At 39.8% G+C, this 24,933-nt stretch overlaps 1 long non-coding RNA gene across 1 annotated transcript; it reads right to left on the bottom strand.

Moving 5' to 3' along the window:
- Positions 1-3,831: 3,831 nt before the first annotated feature.
- On the bottom strand, positions 3,832-16,211 carry LOC123817930. Its single transcript, XR_006785558.1, has 4 exons — positions 16,064-16,211; positions 7,913-8,017; positions 5,065-5,178; positions 3,832-3,883 (listed from the first exon to the last, which is right to left on the bottom strand). It is a non-coding gene; the product is annotated as an uncharacterized LOC123817930 (long non-coding RNA).
- Positions 16,212-24,933: the final 8,722 nt, after the last annotated feature.

The following is a 24,933-nucleotide window of genomic DNA, read 5'->3' as shown; positions in this document are numbered from 1 at the left end:
AAGCCAGCCACAACCTCCCATGGAAACCAGGGGGCCACCCTGCACTCTGCAGCTCCTCATTGCCCACTTGGTTCCTGGGGGTGATCTCCGTAAGGCCTGCATGTCTGGCATTGTCCCCCTTTCTCAGTTTGGGAGTAGGTGTGACTAATAACACCTGTCCATCCAACTGTGCTGTGACAGATGTTATTACTTGCCATCCCCCCAAATTTCCAGTGGATATCTCTCCCACCAGTAGGGTGAAGAAGGGGGTGATTAAAGCAAAACCCACTTTAAAAAATGGAAACCAGCATTTACATACGAAGGACGAACTTTTGGGAACTGTATAAGCTCATGGTTGCTTTCCTGGTTCTGCCTTCTGAGAGAATCAAGAAGTTTGAGAACCGATTGAAGGTTGTTCTCTCCCAGATAGAAACATCCTGTCTATCCCATGGACTGTGGGAGAAATTCTTCCCCTCCAGTGCCCATCTGAGGTGACACAAATGAGGTTGGCTTGGGGACTGGCTGTCTCATTGATGAGTGCTGGTTAGGAGGGAAGTGGGCTGTTGAAGAGCAAGAGGCAGGGATGACAGTGCCTACCTTTCTCTATTGTGACCCGTTCTGCTTTCTCCAAACACGTGTGGTCTATGCTGTCTTTCTCCTGGGGTTACTCCCTTGACTCATTGATGCATGATGTTACATTCAGTCTTTGTCCTCCAACATTTACAAAGGATACTCCAGGTTACCATTTTTGGCCATTTGGTTGGCCCCAGATGGTTAAATCACTCTCAAAGCCCCAGTTACATCACTATGTCTCTAGTGCCCCTATGTCCACCCTGCCTCCTGCCTTTGTGTACATCCCTGTGCTCACCAGCATCTCCTCCTGGGCCCTAAATCACACCCCAAACTTATCCAGTCAAAACATAATGTATTCTCTTTCCCCAACCCACTACCTGCTCTTTCCTGGTGCTTCCATCTCATAAAACATGCACCTTCAACCACAAACCTGAGAATCCATTCTGAGTCCCTATTCTTGCTTGTGTCCCAAATCCAATCTATCCCCATTTCTTCTCACAGTAAAATATAAGCTTTTGTTGTTGTTGTTAAATCCATTGTCCCTGTAGGGTCCACTGCAAACAGGGAAGCTGAGACCCTAAAGAATGGTTCCAACTTAATACATAAATGAGGGGTCTGTTTCTCAAAGTCTGTATTATATCTCTAATAACAACACACAGAAAGATCAGAAATGTGCTTCTTAAAATCATTGGGCAGAGTAGTTTGGAACAAAGCTATGTTATTTTTCTTAATGTAGAATATAATCAAGGATGAAAAGTCACTAGGAATTATTTTGAATCTTGTTCTGGAATTTTGGGTGAATATTCTTACCTTGGGTGAATCAGGATTTGGGTTATTTCTTTTGATTTAAAAATATCTATACATGAGAAAATACAAGCCCCAAGGAAAGTCTTGCCATAGCTGCCACTCAGTGTTCCAGGAGAATCCTGAATGACATGCACAGTGGGAACTGAGACTGATCAAATGTCTTTAGGTGATTTCAGTACAGCCTAAATTGAGATTGAGCCTGAGCAAGTGTGGTTATTAATGAGTGAGGATCTTGTAAGTCATTGAATTGGTCTGTAATGTCTACTGAAGAAAATTTTCATTAACAGGTGTGAGAATTCCAGGTATTCTTGCTGGAACAGTTGACTTCTCCTCCCCATGAAATTTAGCCATTTGTAGTATGACAGGAAGGACCGTCTGAGTCTCTGTCTATTTTTAGGATTGTGGGAAATGTGCACATGTCCCAAGGAAGATATTCACCATTTCCTGCAGCTGTTTTAGGGCCTCACAACAAAGATAAAATGAATCCAAGGTCCTTGGTACTGCAGTTCTTCTTCTAGAAGGTCACCCTCATTTCCCTTTCTTCCAAATCTCAAGATGTCACCTGGCTGCCTTTCCACAAGAAACTGACTGCTGCATACTACACTTGCATTGCTCTTCTATGTTCTTTAAGTAGAATGATTTGACCTCCTTCTCTTTAGGGGCCTTCAGCTTTTATCTCCACCCAGGGCAGAGAGGTCACAGACAAATGTGATCCCCTGGAAAGTAGCCTGAGAAATGGTCATGTTGCTGCCTGCCTCTTGGGTATCCCAGGATCCCCTGCCCCTAATAGTTATTCTTCCATGGTAGACAATGAAGGTGAAACAATCCTTGAGGTCAGTGATATTATTTTGATATTCTTTAATGGCCATTAAACATTCTTTATGCACTTAATAACTATATGTTGAATGATTAAATGAGTATTGTTTCACTTAGAAAAAGAGATTATTGCTATCTTTTAAAGCAAATATTAACATACAATAAATGATTATTCTGGCTGAATATAATAGATTTTTGTCGTAGACAACACAACAGTTGTCACCAAAAGTATAAGTGGCTCTTATTAGCACAAGAAGCTGCGGAATGGTGCCAAGAGTGACACTGAAGTTTCCAGAAACCTGGGGCTCCATCAAGAGAAGTTTTGGACTGAGATAGGACTGGATCTTAAGACCTGCCACTTTGGAAAGCTTCTGTCCTTGATCAAGGAAACACAAAATATATAAGCAATTGAGTCTTCTTTCTGCCAACACTTGTGCCCATGGATAAGGATGAAACCCATAGGTTGGAAGTTGCTAGCTCCTTTAGGTAATCCAGATTAAGTAACCCTTGACACATGGAGAATGGTAGAGGCACTGCTCTTAATCACTGACTAGGTCCAACAGTACACAGTGGGTGAAGTGTCCCAACATTTGGTTATTTAAAAAATCCAGATAGTCAGATAATGTAAAGGCCTGGACTTCACATTCCCAGTGTTAGATGAAGTCCCAGTGGCCAGATCTGTGTAAGCTAATATAGAATATTGTGAACATCCTGGGTGGTCATTTGTATCTGTACTGTGTGAGAATGGCACCTGCACCTTCCCCTCCTTCTCAAGTTCTCATTCATACCAGATGTTGTGAAAATTACTACTTTGTCCTGAATCTACACTGCATATTATGTATTTTTGTTGTTGTTGTTGCCTCCATGTTCTTCCACAGAGGGAGAAACCACTTTCACATATAGAAAGGAGGCCTGCTCAGTCCCTGAGGTGGAGCCAAAGGGGTGGCATCAAAGTAAACAATTTTCCAGGTCAGCCTCTCACACAGGCTACATCCATTTCTCTAGAGCTCCCTCCCCAACAGCAACGCCTCATGAAAAATTTGCTAATAATTTCTGCTTGAGAAAGAAATCTGTATGTCTGTGTGTATATTTTATTGAAGGATGAAAGAGTATGTAAGTAATCAGAGAAGAAATATGCCCTTAGTTTCTTCTCTCATGAAGTAGTATATGGTTTCATATCTGTCTCAAGATAGACTGTCTACTAGACAGGTTCATCTGGATGATAGGGAGCAAATTTTATTCCTTCACATTTCATTGAAGTTAGGAAATCATAACCTTTAACAAAAACAATACAGGATTGAGTTGAAAATGACCTTGTGACCTTATTGAAAATGTTTTTGTGTATTCCATAATCATGTTTGTTTAATAGGTTTGACACTCTTACAACATCTGTGTAACTAAAATACTTCTCTCAGGCTATTTTGATGGAATCTTATCATCCCAGCCTCAAATTGTCTACAGTTCACAGATAACCTTGCATACAACCTAATTTTTGTTCAATGGAGTAACTCTGAAGGCATGCAAAATAAATAAAATGAAATAAAGACAGGTGAGAAGAGAAGGGGAGACAATGTTCATTATGCCACCATGAAATCATAAAAAAGATGCTGTACGTATAAAATCAGTTATGTAATAAGAACTCATATAAAGTAATAATCACCTCTTTATTTGAACCATGTTTTCTTGGAGGTCTACTCAGAGTTCCATCCTGAAAGATAAAAATATATAAGTACATGGGAAGTCTGTATTTAAGTTTCATGGGTCTTGCATTCCAACCTCCTCATAAATATTTCTACTCAAATGTTCTGCTGTCAGCTCAAACCAAGGTATGTAAATAAGAAACCTCCTCTCTTTCCTCACCTGTTCTCAAAGTAAAAAATGGTCCCTAGAAAATAATCTTCAGAACTTTTTCCTTGCTCACATGCTTTTTTCCTGTTTTCCTTCACAATCTCTTTGACACTTCTCACTATTCCTTTCCATTCCCATCAGTGTCACTCACACCTACATCCTCACACCAGGGCTGTAGGTGTGAGTTCAACTGACACACATGTGTCCTATACCTACAGGATGTCACACTCTCTGGACAATGTTGAGCACATAATCATGGACAAACTCTAGAGGAATCTAGAGAGACAAAAGGAATGGATGGAAAAATAAGAATGAAACAGTGTGAGGAGGGCCAAAATAGTTCAGAGGGCCCAGCGAAGGGGTCACTAGGGCAGGTCAGTCAGGGAACATTCAGACAGGAGTGACATGGGAGGTCAGCATTGCATGTTGACTATACATTTCTTGAGCTGAAAGACAGTGAAGTCTGTTCACGTTCTCATGTTGTCTGAGATGCTGTTTTAATATGTCATGTCACACCTCAGGAGACTCCCTGGTTCTGCACTGTCTATGTAATGAATTTAAACTCCTTATCTTGGCATTAATTCCCTACACAAACAACTGTAATTGATGAATTATGCTGTATCACACACAATCCCTCTACCTCAAGTCACTGAGTCAAGGTAATTGTGGTTCTGGTTTTTACACCACTCTTTTCTGGAGTGTCTTATGCCCACTTGTTTGACCGCAGACTATCTTCTTTCTTTCAGTGTCAAATGTTTTCTGCAAGGACCTGGGACAGAATGACCTTTCCCTCCTCCAGACCCCTGCATTTACCCAGACAGTGCCCCTTTTGAGAAATCATTGAGCTCCCTTGTACTGAGGTATGAGAATGGGGTGCCTCTTCCTGGGGAAAGGATAAAGTATGGGACCTCAGGGCTCCAGCCACAACTCAACGTGTATTTCATAAACAAATAGTGACCTCATCTTTGACCAAAACAAGAAGCTACACCTCCTGCCCCTGTCACTGGAATACCTTCATCAGGTTTCCCAGGGTTCTCTTACCACAGTGCAGTCTCATCTTCCATTGGTCCAGTGTTTTGTGGACTCCTCTGATTTCAAATTCACCGAGGGTGAACCAATGTATTTCTGCCTCTGCTATGCACTTCATTGTAGTTCCTGAAAGATTTGGGTAAATTGTTCCTGAAACCTTTGTCCTCACAGCTCAGATGTTGACCTTCCCCAACACTGGATCTGAAGTCAACATATTTGGATACAAGATCTATAGCAGGAGAGTCTGGCATCCTCTTTCATACTTCCAAATCCCCAATCCTGCAAGACCCCTCCAAGGTCTTTTCTTGTTATGGAGGGAAGTCTTAAGTGGGGGCCCTGTTGCTCACAATGGCACTATGGCAACATCTGCGTCTTGTGTTACAACAGTGTTCTTCTAGTTTGATGGTATTATTTTTTAATATATTTTATTGATTATGCTATTACAATTGTCCCATTTTCCCCCCTTCACTCCCCTCCACCCTGTACACCCTCTCCCACCCATATCCCCCCCTTTAGTTCATGTCCATGTGTCATACTTATAAGTTCTTTAGCTTCTACATTTCCCATACTATTCTTACCCTCCCCCTATTTTCAACCTACAATCTATACTACTTATTCTCTGTACCTTTTCCCCCTCTCTCCTCCTCCCACTCCCCTGTTGCTAACCCTCCATGGGATCTCCATTTCTGTGGTTCTGCTGCTGTTCTAGTTGTTTGCTTAGTTTCTTTTGGTTTTGCTTTAGGTGTGGTTGTTAATAATTGTGAGTTTGCTGTCCTTTTACTATACATGTTTTTTCTTTATCTTCTCTTCTTAGATAAGTCCCTTTAACATTTCATAAAATAAGGGCTTGGTGATGATGAACTCCTTTAACTTGACCTTATTTGAGAAGCACTTTATCTGCCCTTCCATGCTAAATGAAAGCTTTGATGGATAGAGTAATCTGGGATATAGGTCCTTGTCTTTCATGACTTGGAATATTTCTTTCCAGCCCCTTCTTGCCTATAAGGTCTCTTTTGAGAAATCAGCTGACAGTCTGATGGGAACTCCTTTGTAGGTTACTGTCCCCTTATCTCTTGCTGCTTCTAGGATTCTCTCCTTCATTTTTACCTTGGCTAATATAATTATGATGTGCCTTGGTGTGTTTCTTCTTGGGTCCAACTTCTTTGGGGCTCTCTGAGCTTCCTGGATTTCCTGGAAGTCTATTTCCTTTGCCAGAATGGGAAAGTTCTCCTTTATTATTTGTTCAAATACGTGTTCAATCTCTTGCTTTTCCTCTTCCCCTTCTGGTACCCCTATAATTCAGATGTTGGAATGTTTAAGGATGTCCTGGAGGTTTCCTAAGCTTCTCCTCGTTTTTTTGAATTCTTATTTTTCCATTCTTTTCTGTTTCCTTGTTTCTTTCTTCCTTCTGGTCCACTCTATTGTTTTGAGTCCCAGTTTCCTTCCCTTCACTATTGGTTCTCCATGCATCTTCCTTCATCTCTTTTATGGTAACCTGCATTCTCTCATGTAATTTGCACCCAAAATCAACCAAATCTGTGAGTTTCCTGATCACCAGAATTTATTAGATATACTAGTAAAGGAAAAAGAAGTATAACACATGGTACTACACATATAAACCTTGAAAACATCATTCTGAATGAAAGAACCAGTGACAGAAAGGCACAATTTTTATGACTCAATTGATATGAAATGCTTAGAATAGATCAATCTATGGGTCAGAATGTAATTAATGGTGGCTCAGGATGGGTGATGGGGCAGGGTGGAAATTGGCATTGACTGATGAGAGACATGCGGTTTCCTTTAGTGAGGGGCAAATATGTTCTAAAATTAGATTATAATGATGATTCTGTAATCTTGTGGATGAACAAGACAGACAAACAAATAGTCAACAGTGAATTCCATACTTTAAATGGTGAAATGTATGTGAGTTATATCGCAGTGAAGCTGTTTAAAAGACAGTTATGATGCAAGCTTTTAATTGTATTAATTGTTCACATAACCATATTAAGAATAATCTGATAAGAAGTTCAAAATAATAATTATTGAAAAGATTTATAGTTTTAAAATCACAAAATATTTACATTCATTATGTAAATAAATTCTCAACATCACACCAGGAAGCAGATTTGTAATGATTACCCATATCTTAGATGAGAAGTTTCAGGCTTAGGAAGTTCCCATTCTTCACACTGTCACTCTCAGCAGAGCTGAGGCTGGGATCAGGTTTTCTGATTCTAAACTCTCTGGTCTCCTCACTACATCTAACACCCTGTCCTGGTGGTCATTACCCAGATGGGATACAGGACGTGAACATGGAGGCTGAGGGCCTCTTTCCTGTTATATCTGATTCAAAGTAAAAAATGCAGTATTTTCCGCCCATAGACTGATGATCCTACACTTCTCTTTGGTTCTTTGGGCATCCTCATGGACACATCCACATGGGGGTGAGCACTTAATATGCACCACTGCTTACAGTGTAAAAATATCACCCTGGCTGGTATAGCTCAATGGATTGAGTGCCAGCCTGCAAACCAAAGGGTTGCCAGTCAAGGCAAATGCCTGGGTTGGGCGCCAGGTCCCCAGTGGGAAGCAAGTGAGAAGTAACAACACAATGATGTTTCTCTCCCTCTGCTTCTGCCTCCATCCCCCTCTCTCTAAAAATAAATAAATAAAAATTTAAAAATAAACAATCTTTTAAAAAGTGTAAGAATATCACTTTAGGGATCCCTCCTTTTTCTTTCAAGTCACAGTGGGGCCTGTATTCCTTGAACAACAGGAAGTACACATGGATAATTCCATTATATCATGGGATTCCTTCTTATGGCGGTTGCAAATTAAAGTAAACCATAAAACCTACCTTGTTCTATTCTTCTCTTAATTAACAGCCCCATCTTCTCTTTACAAGTCACAGGAACTATTTCAGCTTGAAAATCCACAGGCACATCTGGCTGCTGTCCTATCCCTGAAAGAGAAGTTTCTTCATTCTGTCTCATATTACAATTACACACAGAAAACTTTCTACCATCTTGAGGTACTTTTGGTAAAGTCATAGGAGTACTTAGGAAACTTTATTCCACAAATATCCAGAGTTTCAGAGTCTTTCTTTGACTGGCATTTTTGATACATAATCACAGAATGTCTACCTTCATTACACCTCTCAACACCCCCACAATCAGAATGCTTTAGCAGGGACACCTAGTGTCAATACAACCATCTTAGTGCCCCATGGAGTCAGCCCCCCTAATTCTTATGTGACAGTGATGCATACAGCTGCTGTCTTGGTAGAAGTGAGCTCTGCAGCGGGGCTATTTCCCTGCACTTAGGTCGCTGGAGACAAAGTCTGAGACTGTACCTGCCTCTTCCTGTGTGAGCTCTGACTCAGGAGCAGAGAGGACAAAGATGGAGTGACCTGGTGGAGATCGTGTCTACATGTTGTTTGTGTTCACTGCTTTGCCTTATTTCTCTCCGACATTAGCCTTCTCCAAAGCTGAAAGGGGAGCTCAGGAAGCTCTAGAGCAATCTGCAAATTGCATGGCTGGCCGGATTATTTGCAGTCTGAGGAATGGTGTGCACTTTATAAAAAACTACACTGAATGCTCTGATCATCTAACTCTATGACCTTGTCTCCTTCTGTGCACATAATTCTCTGTTACGGCTCTTTGGTCATGTAAGGCAGCTGTCCCCAAGAAGGCAGAAACAGATTAGTTTCAAAGGCAAGGGTGGGGTGGGATGGGAATAATGGTGTTACAGAGACCAATTCTGAAAATTCTGGATTCTGTTCTGACCCTTCCTGGGAATGATGCCTCTATCTTTCCCCAACCAGCCTGGAAGGCAGAATCACAGGAGTGCCCAGACCATTTGGATTTAATTATCATTATATATTTTTGGAAATGCCTTTGCACTTTTTATGTCTTATTTTTCTGGATGGAAAGTCTGAGTGACAGTAGGAGCTTATGGAAAGAAAGATAAAATTGAACCCAGTGGAAAGTCACACACTGGTTTCATGTCAGTGAAGGAAGAGCAAAGATCCAGGCACCTAAAGGAAACAGCTGGAAGCTATGGGAGGTGGAGAGGCATTATGATACCTGTCATTCAGAACAGCCCTGAGTCCTCTCCACAAGGAAACCACCTGGTCCAGGTTTCCCACTTCAGGGATGCTGAGTCTGCCACTCAGCATCTGACACAAGGAAATAGGGGCTGGTGCCAGTATTTGCACATCTCATGCAGAGTATCTCTGGACAATGTCTGCACACTGATTCTGTCGTTCAGTAGTGAGGAGTAGTGGTGACAAATCCATCAGGACATTATGAACAAAGAGGTCAGATTGGAGAGACTGCCCTGCTCCCACCTCTTTAAAAACCCCATCAATTATGAACAGAACTGAGAACTATAAGGAGTACAGGTGGTCAGGGTCCCATCTTACCTTGGCTGCTATATTACCCTTAGGAGCCTCAACAATTGTAAATGCATCTCTTTCAGGGTCATAGTGCAGTACCTCCCTAATCAGGAAAAGAAAAAAAGACAGTGCCAGGAAGAGCAGAGGGTCCAAAACAATGCCTTGGGATTGCACCTCTTGTGTGAAAGCCAGGCCTTCATTTGCCTCTCATGCAAACACGGTGACTTGAACTGTAAGGGATGATTATAAGAGACTTAAAACAATTGTGGTTTAGGAAATTTGTTAAATACTGAAGGAGACCAATTGGATGAATTTGGTCCTGGACTCCAGTGGTCCCAGTAATCTTCATAGCTAGTGGAGTGCTGTCCTCATGCGGAGGTTGCCAGGATCTGCTATGTCAGGTCACTTTGTTGGGAGGCAACTCTCCATGGGTTGCCACATGCCCCAGAGTATCTTTTCAAGGATGTGTGAATAACAAACAGTTCTAGAAGCCAGAGGTAATGTAGCCCTCCATGTCAGAAGGCAAATTTGTTTCCCAACCAATATAAAATAGAGAATCTCTCCCTCCTTAGAAATATCCCAGGATAATAAAGTCTCCCTTCTCTCCTCAGAGAAGGTTTTTTTAAGTTCCAGGGTGATGGTCACATTCCATCTCTTGATAAAGATTTGCATTTTAGAGGAGAGTAATTTAATCTGAACTGACAGAATGATGTACGTAATACTTACACATCTCATTCTAAATACTATCAGAGAAAATATAATAAATACAAACATTGAAGTCCAGTTAATAACCCACATGTCAAAGTGTTTGGAAGGAAGTGTAGTATTGTTTGCAACTTTAAAATGTTTCAAATTTAGGATGGTTAGTGAATAAATAGGGAAATGGATAGATGGAGAGAAATGTGATAGAGCAAGAATGGTAAATGTTAATTGTCAATCTATGTTTACTGTAAATTTTCCCATGTTATTGGTAGCTTGAAATTTTTCATAATTAAATGGTTGGAAAAAGATTTTGCTGAGAAAGAAGCTTACTAACAAAGAAATGACTGTTAAAATACAAGGGGAATATTCATCAGCCATATGATAGACTCTAAAAGACAATGTAATAGTCATATCAGTATATTGAGGAGAAATAAGTGTTCACCTAGGATTTTTAATCTTGAAAACAATTCTTTCAAAATAAAGACTAATTTGCCAGCAGAGTGTTTTCATATCAACCTAACACATACAAACAAACTAAAAGAGGCAGCCAAAATGGGAAGACAACGAAACAGTCACCAAGAGAGAACAAGAGAATTCTCCAAAAGAAGAGCTAGATGAAGTGGAGGCAAGCAATTTATCAGGTATACATTTTAAACTACTGATTATAAGGATGCTCAACAGAATCAAAAAAGATATGAAAACCATAAAAAAGAACCAGACAGAAGTCAGGAATGCAATATCTGAAATAAATAACACAGTGGAAGGAATAAAGAGTAGGTTAGATGAAACAGAGGATCAAATCACTGATTTGGAAGACAAGGTAGGAGAAAACACTAAGGCAGAACAGCAAAAAGAAAAAATAATTTAAAAAAATGAGATGAGCTTAAGAAATATTTTGGATAACATGAAGTATAACACATCATAGAGATACCAGAAGGAAAAGAAAGTGTGCAAGGGATTGGGATCCTATTTGAAGAAATAATGACTGAAAACCTCCCTAATCAGGGGAAGAAAAAAGACAGTACCAGGAAGAGCAGAGGGTCCAAAACAAGATGGATCCAAAGAGGCCCACACCAACACACATCATAATTAAGTTAGGAAAGCTTAAAGACAAGAAGAGACTGTTAACCACAAGAGAGAAGCAGTTAGTTACCTGCAAGGGAGCTCCCATTAGACTGTCATCTTAGTTCTCATCAAAACATTTCAGGACAAAAGGGAGCAGAGTGAAATATTGAAGGTGATGAAAAGCAAGGACCTAAAACCAACACTACTTTACCCAGCTAGACTCTCATTTAATTGAAGGAGCAATAAAGAGCTTCCTAGACAAGAAAAAGCTAAAGGATTTGTGTATGCAAAACCAGTACTACAACAAACATTAAAGGACTTGCTTTAAGAAAAAGGAGAAAAAGAAAAGAAAACAACATGGCAATACATACATATCTATTAATAATCACTTTAAATGTACATGGCTTAAATGCTCCAATCAAAAGATATAGGGGAACTGAATGGATAAGAAAACAAGATCCAGATATATGCTCCTTAAAAGAGACTAAAAGTAAAGGGAGGAAAAAACATTCATGCAAATGGGGAAAAAAACTAAGGGAGCAATGCTTACATTCAACAAAATAAGTTTTAAAACCAAGGCTACAGTCAGAGACAAAGAAGGACACTACATAATGCCAAAGGGAGAGGTCTAATTAAAAATATCATATGCCATGATCAAGTGAGATTTATTCTGGGAATGCAAGTTTGGTACAATATTTGCAAATCAATAAATGTGATACACCACATAAACAAAAGGAAGGATAAAAACCACATGAACACATCAATTGATACAGGAAAAAGCATTTGAGAAAATCCAGCACCCAACTGTGATAAAAACTCTCAGCAAAGTGGGAATAGAGGGAATTACCTAAATATAACAAAGACCATATATGACAAACCTACTGCCAGCATCATACTCAATAAGCAAAAACTTCAGGTGTTCCATAAAGATGGGGAACAAGACAGGGATAAATTCAACACAGCACTGGAAGTCCTCACCACAGCAATCAGTCAGGAAAAAGACACAAAAGGCATCCAAATTGGAAAGGAAGAAGGAATACTGTCATTATTTGCAGATGACATGATACTGTACATAGAACACCCTAAATATCCTACCAAGAAACTACTAGAAATGATAAATAAGTTCAGAAAAGAAACAGAGCACACAATTAATATCCCAAGATCAGTTGCATTTTTATATGCCAATAATGAACTAACAGAAAGGGAAATTAAGAAATCAATCCCATCCATAACAGCTTCAAAAAGAATAAAATACTTAGGAAAAAACCTATCCAAGGATGTAAAAGACCTCCTTGGATGACAATAAAGAAATAGAAGAAGATTGTATGACAATGAAGAAAGAAATAGAAGAAGATACAAATAAGTGGAAGCACATACCATGTTCATGGATAGGAAGAATACCATCATTAAAACGTCCATGCTACCCAAAGTGATCTATAGATCTAACACAATTTGTATCAAGATTCCAATGACATATTTCACAGAACAAGAACAAATATTTCAAAAATTTATATGGAATCTCAAAAGGCCCCATACAGCAATAGCAATCCTGGGAAAGAAGAAAAAAGTTGGAGGAATCATGCTACCTAATATCAAAGTATACTATAAGGCCATAGTAATGAAAACAGCATGGTACTGGCTTTAAAAGACACTTAGATTGATGGAACAGAATAGAGAGCTCAGAAATAAACCTACAACTTAACAGTCAATTAATATTTGACAGAGGAAGAAAACACATACAATGAGATAAAGACAGTTTATTCAATAAATGGTGTTGGGAAAATTGGACAGATAAGTGCAGAAAAATGAAACTAGACCACTTTCTTACACCACACACAAGAATAAATTCAAAATGCACTAAACACTTAAATATTAGACCCCATACCATAAAACTTTCTAGAAGAAAACAAGGCAGTAAGACTTTGAACAGTGCTAATAGCAATTTTTTATCTGATATATCTCCTGAGTCTAGGGAAACAAAAGAAAAAATAAACAAATGGGACTTTGTCAAACTAAAAGTGTTTGTACAGCAAAAGAAGCCATCAACAAAACAAAAAGACAACCCACAGAATGGGAGATCATGATCACCAATCACCTGATAAGCAGCTAATATCCAAAATTTATAAAGAACTTGCAAGACCCAACACCACAAAAAAAAATCCAGTTAAAAAAAATGGGCAAAGGACCTGAACAGAGACTTCCCCAAAGAGGACAAACAAATGGTCAACAGATATATGAAAAGATGTTCAAAGTCACTAATCATTAGAGAAATGCAAAATGAAACCACAATGTGATATCACCTCACATCTGTCAGAATGGATATCATCAACAAAACAACAAACAGGGAATGATGTCAAGGATGTGGGGAAAATGGAACCCTCACAGACTGTTGGTAGGAACACAGATTGGTACAACCACTGTGGAAAGCAGTATAGAGACACCTCAAAAAATTAAAACTAAGTTTGTCTTCTGACTCAGTGTTCATACTTCTGCAAGTGTATCTGAGGAAACCCAAAATTCAAAAGAACATAAGCATCTGTATGTTCATTGCAGCGTTAGTTATAATTGCCAAGACATGGAAGCAGCCCAAGTGTCTCTCAGTAGATAAGTGGATAAAACAACTATGGTATATTTACACAATGGAATACTACTCAACCATAAAGAAAAGAAAATTTTACCCCATTTGACAGCATGGATGAGTGTGGAGAAAATTATGTTGAGTGAAATAAGCCAGTCAGAGAAAGACATACCACATGATTTCACTCATATGTGGAATCTAATGAACAAACTGAACAAGCAAACTAGAGGTAGCTCATAGAAAGAGAGCAGGCTGGTGTCTCTAAGTCAGGGGGATTAGGGGGTGAAGGGATCAAGCAAAAATGAGTCTCATGTCCTGAGACTCATGGACATGAAGAACAATGTGGTGATTCTGGAGGTGGGGGAAGGGGTATATAAGGTATATAAATAGTAATAAAAAAATACAGTTAAAAATTTTTTAAATATTCCTATCCTATTAGTGGAAACTAATCAATGAAACAAACAAGCAAGCAAAATATAACCAGAAACATTGACATAAAGAATAAAGTGAGAGTAGCCAGAAGGGAGCGGGGAGGAGGGTAAGAGTGGAAAGAAGGGGAAAGGTCTTCAAGGAACATATATAAAGGACACATGGACAAAGCCAAAGAGGGGAAGGACCGAGGTGGGAGGTGGGGGGGGGGGGAGGGAGAGAAAGTGGAAACAACTATTTAAACAACCATAAAACATATATTTATATATTCATATCCTGTGCATGTTAGCATTGTGAGCACTTGAATCTAAAGAGTCAAGGACATTAATCACTGCACAAAAGAGTACGATGCTTTATTTGTCACAGCAAGTGACCAAAAACCTTCTCAGAGGAAATTCACTAATAACAAAACAGGAAAATCTTGAACAACCATGCAAACCATGGCTTACATCCAGGCCTCCTGGGCTGCTCTTCTAAGTCAAGTGTCTTGGGGATTAGTGATGCTCCATTCCCTGTGCCCTGAGCAGAGACAATTCACTGCTCTGTTTGAACCTGACCTCCCTACACTTCTCCCTCTTCTTCCTCTTTCTCCATCTATTGCCATTTCACACTTTCTTCATCTGCTGTTTCTTTGTGAGGGGAATTTGGAAATCTTGTGTTGAAGATAGAGACACTCCTCCTGCCCCCCAACCACTCATGCCCCTTGGGCTGTTTGCAAGGCTGGGAAACAATCTCTTATGTTTGAGCCATAGACCGACTTCAAAATCACCTTTTAGAGCAGTTTCCTACACTGAGACACAAGTTAGAAAGTACACTCCCCCAAAACTGAAGCAAACTTACATTTTACATGGGTAGACATAATGAGGTATTACAAGAAGTTTATTATCGACAAAATTGTACTTTGGTAACATAAAGACAAGGTAACACTTTTATTAGTTTGGAGGTATTCTCCTAGTGTTTTCCTGAATAGGCACATTTTCAACATCCTCTGAGAAAGTAAGAAGGGAAACAAACCAGCAGTCTGTGCCCTAAAGAGCTACAGGTCTTTTTACCACTCATGCTGCCCATAGGATTAGGGAAACACCATTTTGATACCCATTTCAAGTTCTACTTTTACCAAAAAAATGCAAAATCCAGAAAGTTAGTCTTGTACTTCTTTTTATCTCTATAAGGCTTTGTAAAACACCTCGACACATTTATGTAATTGTGTTTTCTCACCTAGAAAAGGGGGTGACCACACCCATCCTGTTTACCCATAACAGTTGCTGTAAAGAAAAAAGTAAGATACTATTTGCAAAGGCCCTTGAAAGTCACTATACTTTTATGTCATGACTTGCTGAAGAACTCTGTCAAAAACAACACTTTGGATTTTAAAACACTTTGTCTATTTCTGCTAATACTAGATGAATGAGTTGTCTTCTGACACTGTTCAATGTTTGTGATCAGATGACAATGACCTTCCAATAAAGAAATACTTGTTTTTCTCTTCTCTTTAGAGACAATTGTATAAATTCAATACTGAATAGTCGTATCAGTTAGTTAATTTTAAGACAAACTTATTACTTTACTAGCCTATTTCTACTATAGAATCAATATATGGATACATATACGATATTAATAGGAACCATCAATATATAGCTTCTTCTTCAAAAATATATATAAATGCAGTGATTTCTTATTGCCTTGCACATTCCAAAATGGTCAAATAAAATACAGAGAATAGGACCCAGGATAAACTGGATCCATGGTGCAACATGAACTCACAATAGATGTCTCAGGAAACAGTAGCTCTTAATTCAGGTTCCTGCAGCCCAAGCCTTGAGCTCCCACCTCCTTACCAGTTTTCCTTTTCACTGCTGGGGTGGAAGCTTTCAGAGGTTCACCTCCATCTTCACATTTTGCAGAGTCATCACTGATGGTCACTGCTCAGAGGACAAAAACCTATTAATATGTCTCATGTTGGCCCAAGAGCCCAAGGACAGGAAAGTCACCCTCATGATCCCTCTGATCTCTATCCCCATTCTACCTCTTCTTTCAGTCTCATTTTAATTCTTCACTTTCCTATTGGTTCAAACAATTTCCACTAATTATGCCTGGTGATAGCATGTTTTTACAACTCTCCTTGTTTTTAAGTGTTCCTTTTTCTCTCATCTAATGAATAGCTTGGCTTTTTGGTCTTCTCCCTTTTCTTTAACTCCTATATCAATCACTTTCCTCTCTTGCATAGAAATAGCCTGATACCAATACTTAAACTTGATGGGGGACTCAAGTGTTGGGAAATTTTAGTTTAAGGTAAATAGTTAAAAAGCATAGTAGGTAATGCATATGTTAATGCTATTGTTTCAGGAACTGCAGGTACAGCCTACCCTGGCTCCTGGAAGAGATAGATAGATGACCTCCTAGGGCACAGCTAAAGACCACCACCTGGGGGCACAGCTAGAGCTATCTGAGCCATTATTGCCTTCCAAGGAGAGACAGATGACTGCTTTGGGACAGCTAATAGCCCAGGGCAAGAATGCTAAAGGGGTTTTTTTAATCTAATTTGCTCTGAAACCCTTCACCCCCACTGTTCTCTGTTATAAAAAGGCTGGTGTGAGAGGAAATGTAATATGTGGTCTGCTAGGGCACAAACCCACAAGTCTTCACAGATCACCAGCCATTTGAATAAAGCACCCATAAAAATGCAATTCCTGTCTCTGCTTATTGGGCCTGGTAGGCAACAGGCAGCACAAATGCCTGCTTTTCCAGTTTCAAACTGACTATTTCTGTTTTTGATATTTTTCCAATTACTTGGGGACACTTTTTTGCTGAACTTGCTGCATAAGGTGCTCATTCTCTCCCTTTCCTACCTCTGACCAAGGCTACCAGGCTACACACACACAGCAAGCAGCACATTCATAACTGCAGTGCCAACCTGGAGAGCTCAGATAAGGTCTCAGACTCTTAAATCAATCATGTCACCACACCTAGTTTTGACAGAGACACCTGAAGGCTGCAGCTGTGACTTTGAGATACATTTTGCTTTTGCAGGAAGTTATATGTGTGGAAAACCAAACAGTGACTCAGTACTGCAGTGTGGGTATCACATAGAAACTTCTTAAGGAACTAAAATGTGGCTGGGAAAGGACCCCACACACAGCTGCCCCACCAGCAAAAAGACTAGATTGAAATTGCTGTTACAGAGTGCCCTCCCTTTTGAGCTCTGAGGCTGTGAAAATATAGCAATGGTGAGGAAAGGGGAGGCTATGGGGTCTCTGGTGGTGGGATGCCATGAGAGTCTACCACACCTGTGAAAATTAGAGATCACAACTCAGTGTGGGGTGCTTTTATGGTTTGAGCACGAGGCTGAAGTGTGAGAATTGTGTGAAGTGTGAAGCAGGACAGAGAGCTTAGCCTCTGACTGAGGGCTTGGAATGAGAAAGACAGTCTAGCTCCCACCTGCAGTTGGGTCTTGCCTCAACCCCAAAGGGAGGCCCCTTTGAGTCTGTCCCCTCAAGGCCATAGCTGCTGAGTTCTCTCCTGCAAGGGGGAAAGTTGAATGTGTCCATCCTGAACCAGCAGTGAGCCCCCCTGAAGAAACAAGTGCTGGAGTCTCTGACAAAGACAAAAGGGGTTGGCTTCGAGTACGGGTTACTCTCCCCTCACTGAATGACCTACAGTCTATGCTAGCCTTATCTCAACAGACCTGATCTCAGCTTACAGACTCTTGTCAAAAGGCTCTGGAAAGACAACCTCAGGGAAGGGCAGGAAGTTTAAGATGGGGAGGCCAACCTTGGGGAACCTTGGCTCCTATATAGAACTGCCACCAGCTCCAAGTAGGAAAGAACTGACTCTTTTAAACAGACTGGCCTCTTACATGCACAAGCAGGTCCAGTACATATAGACACAAGTAATAAATGGCCTGGCAGCTATAGAGAGAAAACCCAGGGCTGGTTTCACACAATATCTGAAAAGTGATCTATTTCTGAACCCCACCCAACTGGAATCAACAAAACCAGTGATGGACATAAGCCCACACTGAAGCTTGAACCAACTAGCAACACAATCAGTGTATCCAAAGGGGGATTCCCAGAGGCTCTAGACACTGTTGGGAACAAAGCCACATCAAGGGGCAGCAACTGCACAGCATCCCACATATGGAGATCAATGGCTACTCTTACAGTTGCCCAGCCTTAGACGATAACTCCACCCACAAAGGAGCCATTAGCATTTAAAACAACTACAACAAGAGGGTCACAGAATTCCCAAGAGACACTCTTGAACCGTGGAGTTCAGGTGATCTGAAGGATTGAACAACTAACCCCAGCAAGACACCAATATCATAAAACACTCAAAATATGTATATTCAAGAGACATAGCACACCTACCTAACACATAGAGATCAAATGGAGAATCAAAGAAAAATGTCCCAAGAAAAAGAACACCAGAAATCTCCACAAAAGGAATGAAAAGATATAGATGAAAAGGAAGCAACACAAATACCATATGCAGAGTTTAAGATAATAGTTATAAGGATGTCCAAAGACCTTAAGGGAAGAATAGATGTTCAGTGTGAACCAAAATCAGTCAGAAATGAAGATTATAATATCTGAAATGAAGAATTCACCAGAAGGCATCAACTATAGGTTAGATGAAGCAGAGGATCAAATCAGTGAATTAGGGGACAAGATGACAGTATCTACCCAAAGAGAAAATGAAAGAGGAAGAGGCCTAAGAGAAACAAGGAAAGCCTAAGGGATCTTTGGGATAACATCAAGCATAATAATGTCTGCATCATAAGAGTGCTAGAAGGAGATGAGTATAAGAGTGTAGAGAATTTATTTGGAGAAATGATGGCAGAAAACTTTCTTAACCTGGTGAAGGAAAGGGGCACACAAAGCCAGGAAGGTCAGAGAATCCCAATAAAGATGAAACCAAAGAGACTTACAGCAAGACACATCATAATTAAAATGGCAAAGCTTGAAGACAAAGAGAGAATTTAAAAGGGAGCAAAAGAGAGATAGTCAGTTACATACAAGTAGCACCCATTAGAATCTCAGCTGATTTCTCAATAGAAACACAATAGGTCAGAAGAGATTGGTGTTGCGCGTGGGTCACCGGCTAGCAGTGACCACGGCACACTGTGGATGGCTCGACAATACGCGAGAAAAAACACACATGCACAGAGACAAACCAGTTTCTGTGGGGAAGTAGGGACAGAATGGCCACCCCCCCTAGTGGGGAGCGCGCTGATTTACGGTCCATACCTGCTTTTATTAGGCTCATTTTGCATAATAACTCAGGTAACCGTACAATACTCATTAGGGGAAGTAAGGAATATAGGAAACAAAGAACTCTGCCGGTCTATTGAGTTGGGGGTCAAAGAGCTGTAAGGCTGAGGAACAAACTAGCTTCCTCCTAAGACCCTTCTCATTCAACTGAGAGCGTTCTTAAACAAAGAAGGTTTCACAGTAATTTACATGTTCTTCCTTAGGCCTGATCACCCCGGGAAATCCGCACTTCCCAGTACCGAGCTGTACTTCCCCGTCATTGTTTCAGGCTTAGGTGGAGCGCGGGAACTAAGGCCACCGAGAGATAAGGAGATTTTCTTCCGGACGCTGAGAACTCAGACTTTGTCAAAGCCGAGGAGTGAGGGTCCATCACCCCCTTTTGCTGCAGCCCCCCAAGTCCTTCTTTTGGGGGGCCTCCCAAAGTGATCGTGCCTGGCTTGGGTTGTTCCGCCCGTGGGGAATCTTACCCGTCTTTGGCTAACCGACCAAGCTTTTTGGGGGGTTCAGTTATGAACAAAGCAGCAGAAACAGCATTCCTGCCAGGAAGATAAGCTTTTGTCTCCTTGCCGGCTCACGGTTCCAAGGGCGTTCCCTTAGCCTAGCCTAGGCGGGGGTTTCAGTTTTCTGATACCAGTCAGGGCGGTTCCCAACAGATTGGCAGGAAATATTCCGAGTAATGAAAGCTAAGAGCATGCAGCCTAGATTGCGTTACCTAGCAAGGCTATCATTTAAAATTGAAGGCCAAATAAAGAACTTCTCAGACAAAGTAAGGTTAAAGGAGTTCGTTATCACCAAACCAGCATTGCAAGAAATGTTAAAGGGCCTTCTATAAGAAGAGCAAGAAATAGAGACAGAGTAAACCATAGGTACAATTTTAAAAATGGCAATAAATAACTATCTATAATAAACTTAAATGTGAATGGATTAAATGCTCCAATCAAAAGACATAGAATAACTGAATGGATAAGGAAACATGGCCCATGTACATGTTGTCTACAAAGGACCCACCTCAGAGCAAAATACTTCTACAGGCTGAGAGCAAGAGTTGGAGGAAAATATCCCATGCAAATGGAAACAAACAAACAAACAAACAAAAGGGATGTAGCAATCTTTATATCTGACAAAATAGATTTCAAAATGAAGGCCATGAAAAGAGACAGAGAGGAGCATGACATACTTCTTAAGGATCCAATCCAATAAGAGGACATAACCCTCATAAACATATATGCATCCAATACAGGAGCACCTAAATACATAAAATAAAATCTTAGGGCACTTAAACATATCGACAATAATACTCTCATAATAGTGGATTTTAATGTCCCACTGTGGATAGATCTTCCAGACAAAAAAAAAAAAAAACCCACCAAGGATATAGTGGCACTAAATGACACACTAGATCAAATGGATTTAATGGATATTTAGAGAATATTTCACCCCAAAGTTGAAGTATGTACCTTATTCTCAAGTGCACATGCATCACTCTCAAAGATAGACTACATGCTAGGCCACAAAACAAGCCTTAACAAATTCAAGAAACTTGATATTATATCAAGCATTTTATTGAATCACAATGGCATGAAATTAGAAATTAACCTCAATAAAAAGACTCAAAAACAGTCGAATACTTGGAGGCTAAATAGCAAGTTATCAAATAATGAATAGGTACTCAATGAGATCAAGGATGAGATAAAAAAAAATTTCTTGGAAACAAATGAAAATGAACACACATCAACCCAAAACCTATGGGACAGAGAATAGTGATCCTGAGAGGACCTACCTCAAGAAGCAAGAAAAATTTCATCTATAAAAAAATCTAACACTACACCTAAAAGAACTAGAAAGACAACAGCAAACAAAGCCCAGAGCAAGTATAAGGAGGGAAATCAAGATCAGAAGGGAAATCAATGACATAGAAATAAAAACAATAACAACAACAACAACAAAATACAGAATATCAATAAAACCAGGACTGGTTCTTTGAAAAGATAAACAAGATTGACCAACCTTTAAACAAACTCATCAAAAAAGGAAAGAACCCAAATAAATAAAATCAGATATGAAAGAGACAAAATAACTGATATCACAGAAATACAGGGTATTGTAAGAAATTACTGTGGTCAACCATATGCCAAGAAATTCATCAACCTGGGTGAAATGGACAAATTTCTAGAAATATACAATTTCCCTAAATTGAATCAGGAAGAAGCAGAAAACCTGAATAGACCAATAACAATGAGTGAAATCAAAGCAGTAATTAAAAAACTCCTGGCACACAAAAACCCTGAACCAGAGGGCTTCACAGGCAAATTTTATCAATCATTCTGAGAAGAACCATTATCGATCCTTCTTAAACTATTTCAAAAAATTCAAGAGGAAGGGATACTTCCAAGATCTTTCTATGAGGCCAGTATTATCCTAGTTACAAAACAAGGTAAAGATGCAACAATGAAAGAAAATTATAGACCAATATCCCTGATCACATGGATGCTAAAATCCTCAACAAATATTAGCAAACTTAATCCAGCAATACATCAAAAAGATCATACACCACAATCAAGTGGGATTTATCCAAGGGATTCAAGGTTGGTGCAATATTCGTAAAGCAATAAATGTAATTCATCACATGAGCAAAATGAAACACAAAAATCACATGATCATATCAATAGATGCAGAAAAAACATTTGATAAAATATAGCACTCATTTATGATAAAAACTCTTAGTGGAGTGGGAATACAGGGATCATACTTGAACATAATAAAGGCCATACATGAAAAACCTACAGTTAATGTCATTCTCAATAGGTAAAAATGAAAAGCGCTCCCTTTAAGATTAGAAACAGGACAGGGATGTCTGTTTTCATCACTCTTATTCAACATAGTTCTGGAAGTCCCAGCCACAGTGGTCATACAAGAAAAAGAAATTAAAGGCATCTAAATTGGAAAGGGGGAAGGAAAGCTGTCATTATTTGCAGATGACATGATATCATACATAGAAAATCCTAAAGACTCCAAAAACCTATTAGACTTATTAAATGAATTCAATAAAGTAGCAGGTTACAAATTAATACCCAGAAACTGATGGTATTTTTTATGTCAGTAATGAACTATCAGAAAGAGAAACTAAGAAAAACAATGATATTTACTATTGCAACAAAAAAATAAAGTACCTAGAACTAAATTTAACCAAGGAAGTAAAAAGACCTATAGAAAACTATAGGCCACTGAAGAAAAAAATTGAGGAAGATACAAATAAATGGAAGCAAGACTTATGGCCAAGATGGAGGCATAGGTAGACACACTGTGCCTTCTCACACAACCAAAAGAAGGAGAAAAATGATTTAAAAACAAAAAACAACCAGAACTGACAGAATATCAAACTGTGTGAAAGTCTGACAACCAAGGAGTTAAAGAAGACACATTCATCCAGACCAGCAGGAGGGGCAGAGAAAGACACCAGGCAGAGAGGGCTCCCAGCAAGGCGGTAGCTACAGGACTGGGGCAGGCAAGACAGCAGCTGGCAGGCCCAGTGAGGCGGTGGATTGTGGAGCCGGTGGTCCCACATTCAGGAGCAGTTAAACCGGGAGAAACACTGGGGAGCCGGACAGACTGTGCAACCCAGAGCTCCAGCATGGGAAATAAATCCTCAAACCACTGACTGAAAACACCTGTGGGGGTTGAGGCAGGGGGAGAAACTCCCAGCCTCACAGGAGAGTTTGTTGGAGACACCTGGAGTCCTAGAATGTACACAAACCCACCTGCCTGAGAATCAACCCCAGAAGGGCCCAATTTGCTTGTGGGAAGTGGAAGAAGTGACTGAAATCTGGCAGAGAGCAGAGCAAGTGCCATTGTTCCCTCTTGGACCCCCTTCCCCACATATGATGTCACCACCCAACAATGTGGATTGCCTTGCCCTGGTGAATACCTAAGGCTCCACCCCTCACTATGTAACAGGTGTGCCGAGAAAAAAAAAATGGCCCAAACAGAAGAACAGATCAAAGCTTCAGAAAAAATACAACGAAGAGATGAAGAGGTAGCCAACCTATTAGATGCATAATTCAAAACACTGGTAATCAAGATGCTCACAGAATTGGTTGAATTTGGTCACAAATTAGATGAAAAAATGAAGGCTATGCTAAGTGAAATAAAGGGAAATGTACTGAAAACCAATAGTGATGGAAAGGAAACTGGGACTCAAATCAACGATGTGCACCAGAAGGAAAAAAGAAACATCCAACCAGAAAAGAATGAAGAAACAAGAGAATTAAAAAAAAATAAGGAAAGGCTTAGGAACCTCCAGGACATCTTTAAATGTGCCAACATCTGAATTATAGCGATACCAGAAAGAGAAGAGGAAGAGCAGTAAGTGGAAAAGTTATTTGATCAAATAATAAAGGAGAACTCCCCCAATCTGGCAAAGGAAATAAACTTCCAGGAAGTCCAGGAAGCTCAGAGAGTCCCAAAGAAGTTGGACCCAAGGAGAAACGCACCAAGGCACATCATGATTACATTACCCAAGATTAAAATTAAAGAGAGAATTCTAGAAGCAGCAAGAGATAAGGAGACAGTTACCTACAAAGGAGTTCCCATAAGACTGTCAGCTGATTTCTCATAAGAGACCTTACAAGCAAGAAGGGACTAGAAAGAAGTATTTCAAGTCATGAAAGGCAAGGACCTACATCTAAGATTGCTCTATCCAGCAAAGTTTTCATTTAGAATGGAAGGACAGATAAAGTTCTTCTTAGATAAGGTCAAGTTAAAGAAGTTCATCATCACCAAGCCCTTATTTTATGAAATGTTAAAGGGACTTATCTAAGAAAAAGATAAAAATATGAACAGTAAAATGGCAGCAAACTCACAGCTATTAACAACCACTCCTAAAACAAAAACAAAAGCAAACTAGGCAAGCAACTAGAACAGGAACAGAACCACAGAAATGAAGATCACATGGAGGGTTCGCAACAGGGGAGTCGGAAGGGCAGAGAGAGGGAAAAGGTACAGAGAATAAGGAGCATAGATAGTAGGTAGAAAATAGAAAGGGGAAGGGTAAGAATAGTAGAGGAAATAGTATATAAAATAGTAGAATCCAAAGAATTTATATGTATGACCATGGACATGAACTAAAGGCAGGGAATGTGGGTGAGAAGGGGTGTGCAGGGCAGAGGGGAGTGAAGGGGGGAAAGGGACAACTGTAATAGAATAATCCATTAAATATATTAAAAAATAAAAATAAATAAATGGAAGCATATACCGTGATCATGAACTGGAAGAATTACCATCATTAAAATTACCATTCTACCCAAAGCAATCTATATATTCAACACAATACCTATTAAAATATCAATGGCATATTTCACAGAACTAGAACAAATACTCTAATATATATATATATATGGAACCAAAAAAGACCCCGAATATCCTCAGCAATCTTGCAAAAG

This window comes from Phyllostomus hastatus, unplaced genomic scaffold, assembly GCF_019186645.2.
Source record: "Phyllostomus hastatus isolate PE091 unplaced genomic scaffold, TTU_PhHast_1.1 phas_contig_2394, whole genome shotgun sequence".
Classification (NCBI taxonomy): Eukaryota; Metazoa; Chordata; class Mammalia; order Chiroptera; family Phyllostomidae; genus Phyllostomus; species Phyllostomus hastatus.
Note: the sequence above shows the minus strand (reverse complement) of the source record. Positions and strands in the feature narration are given on the sequence as shown.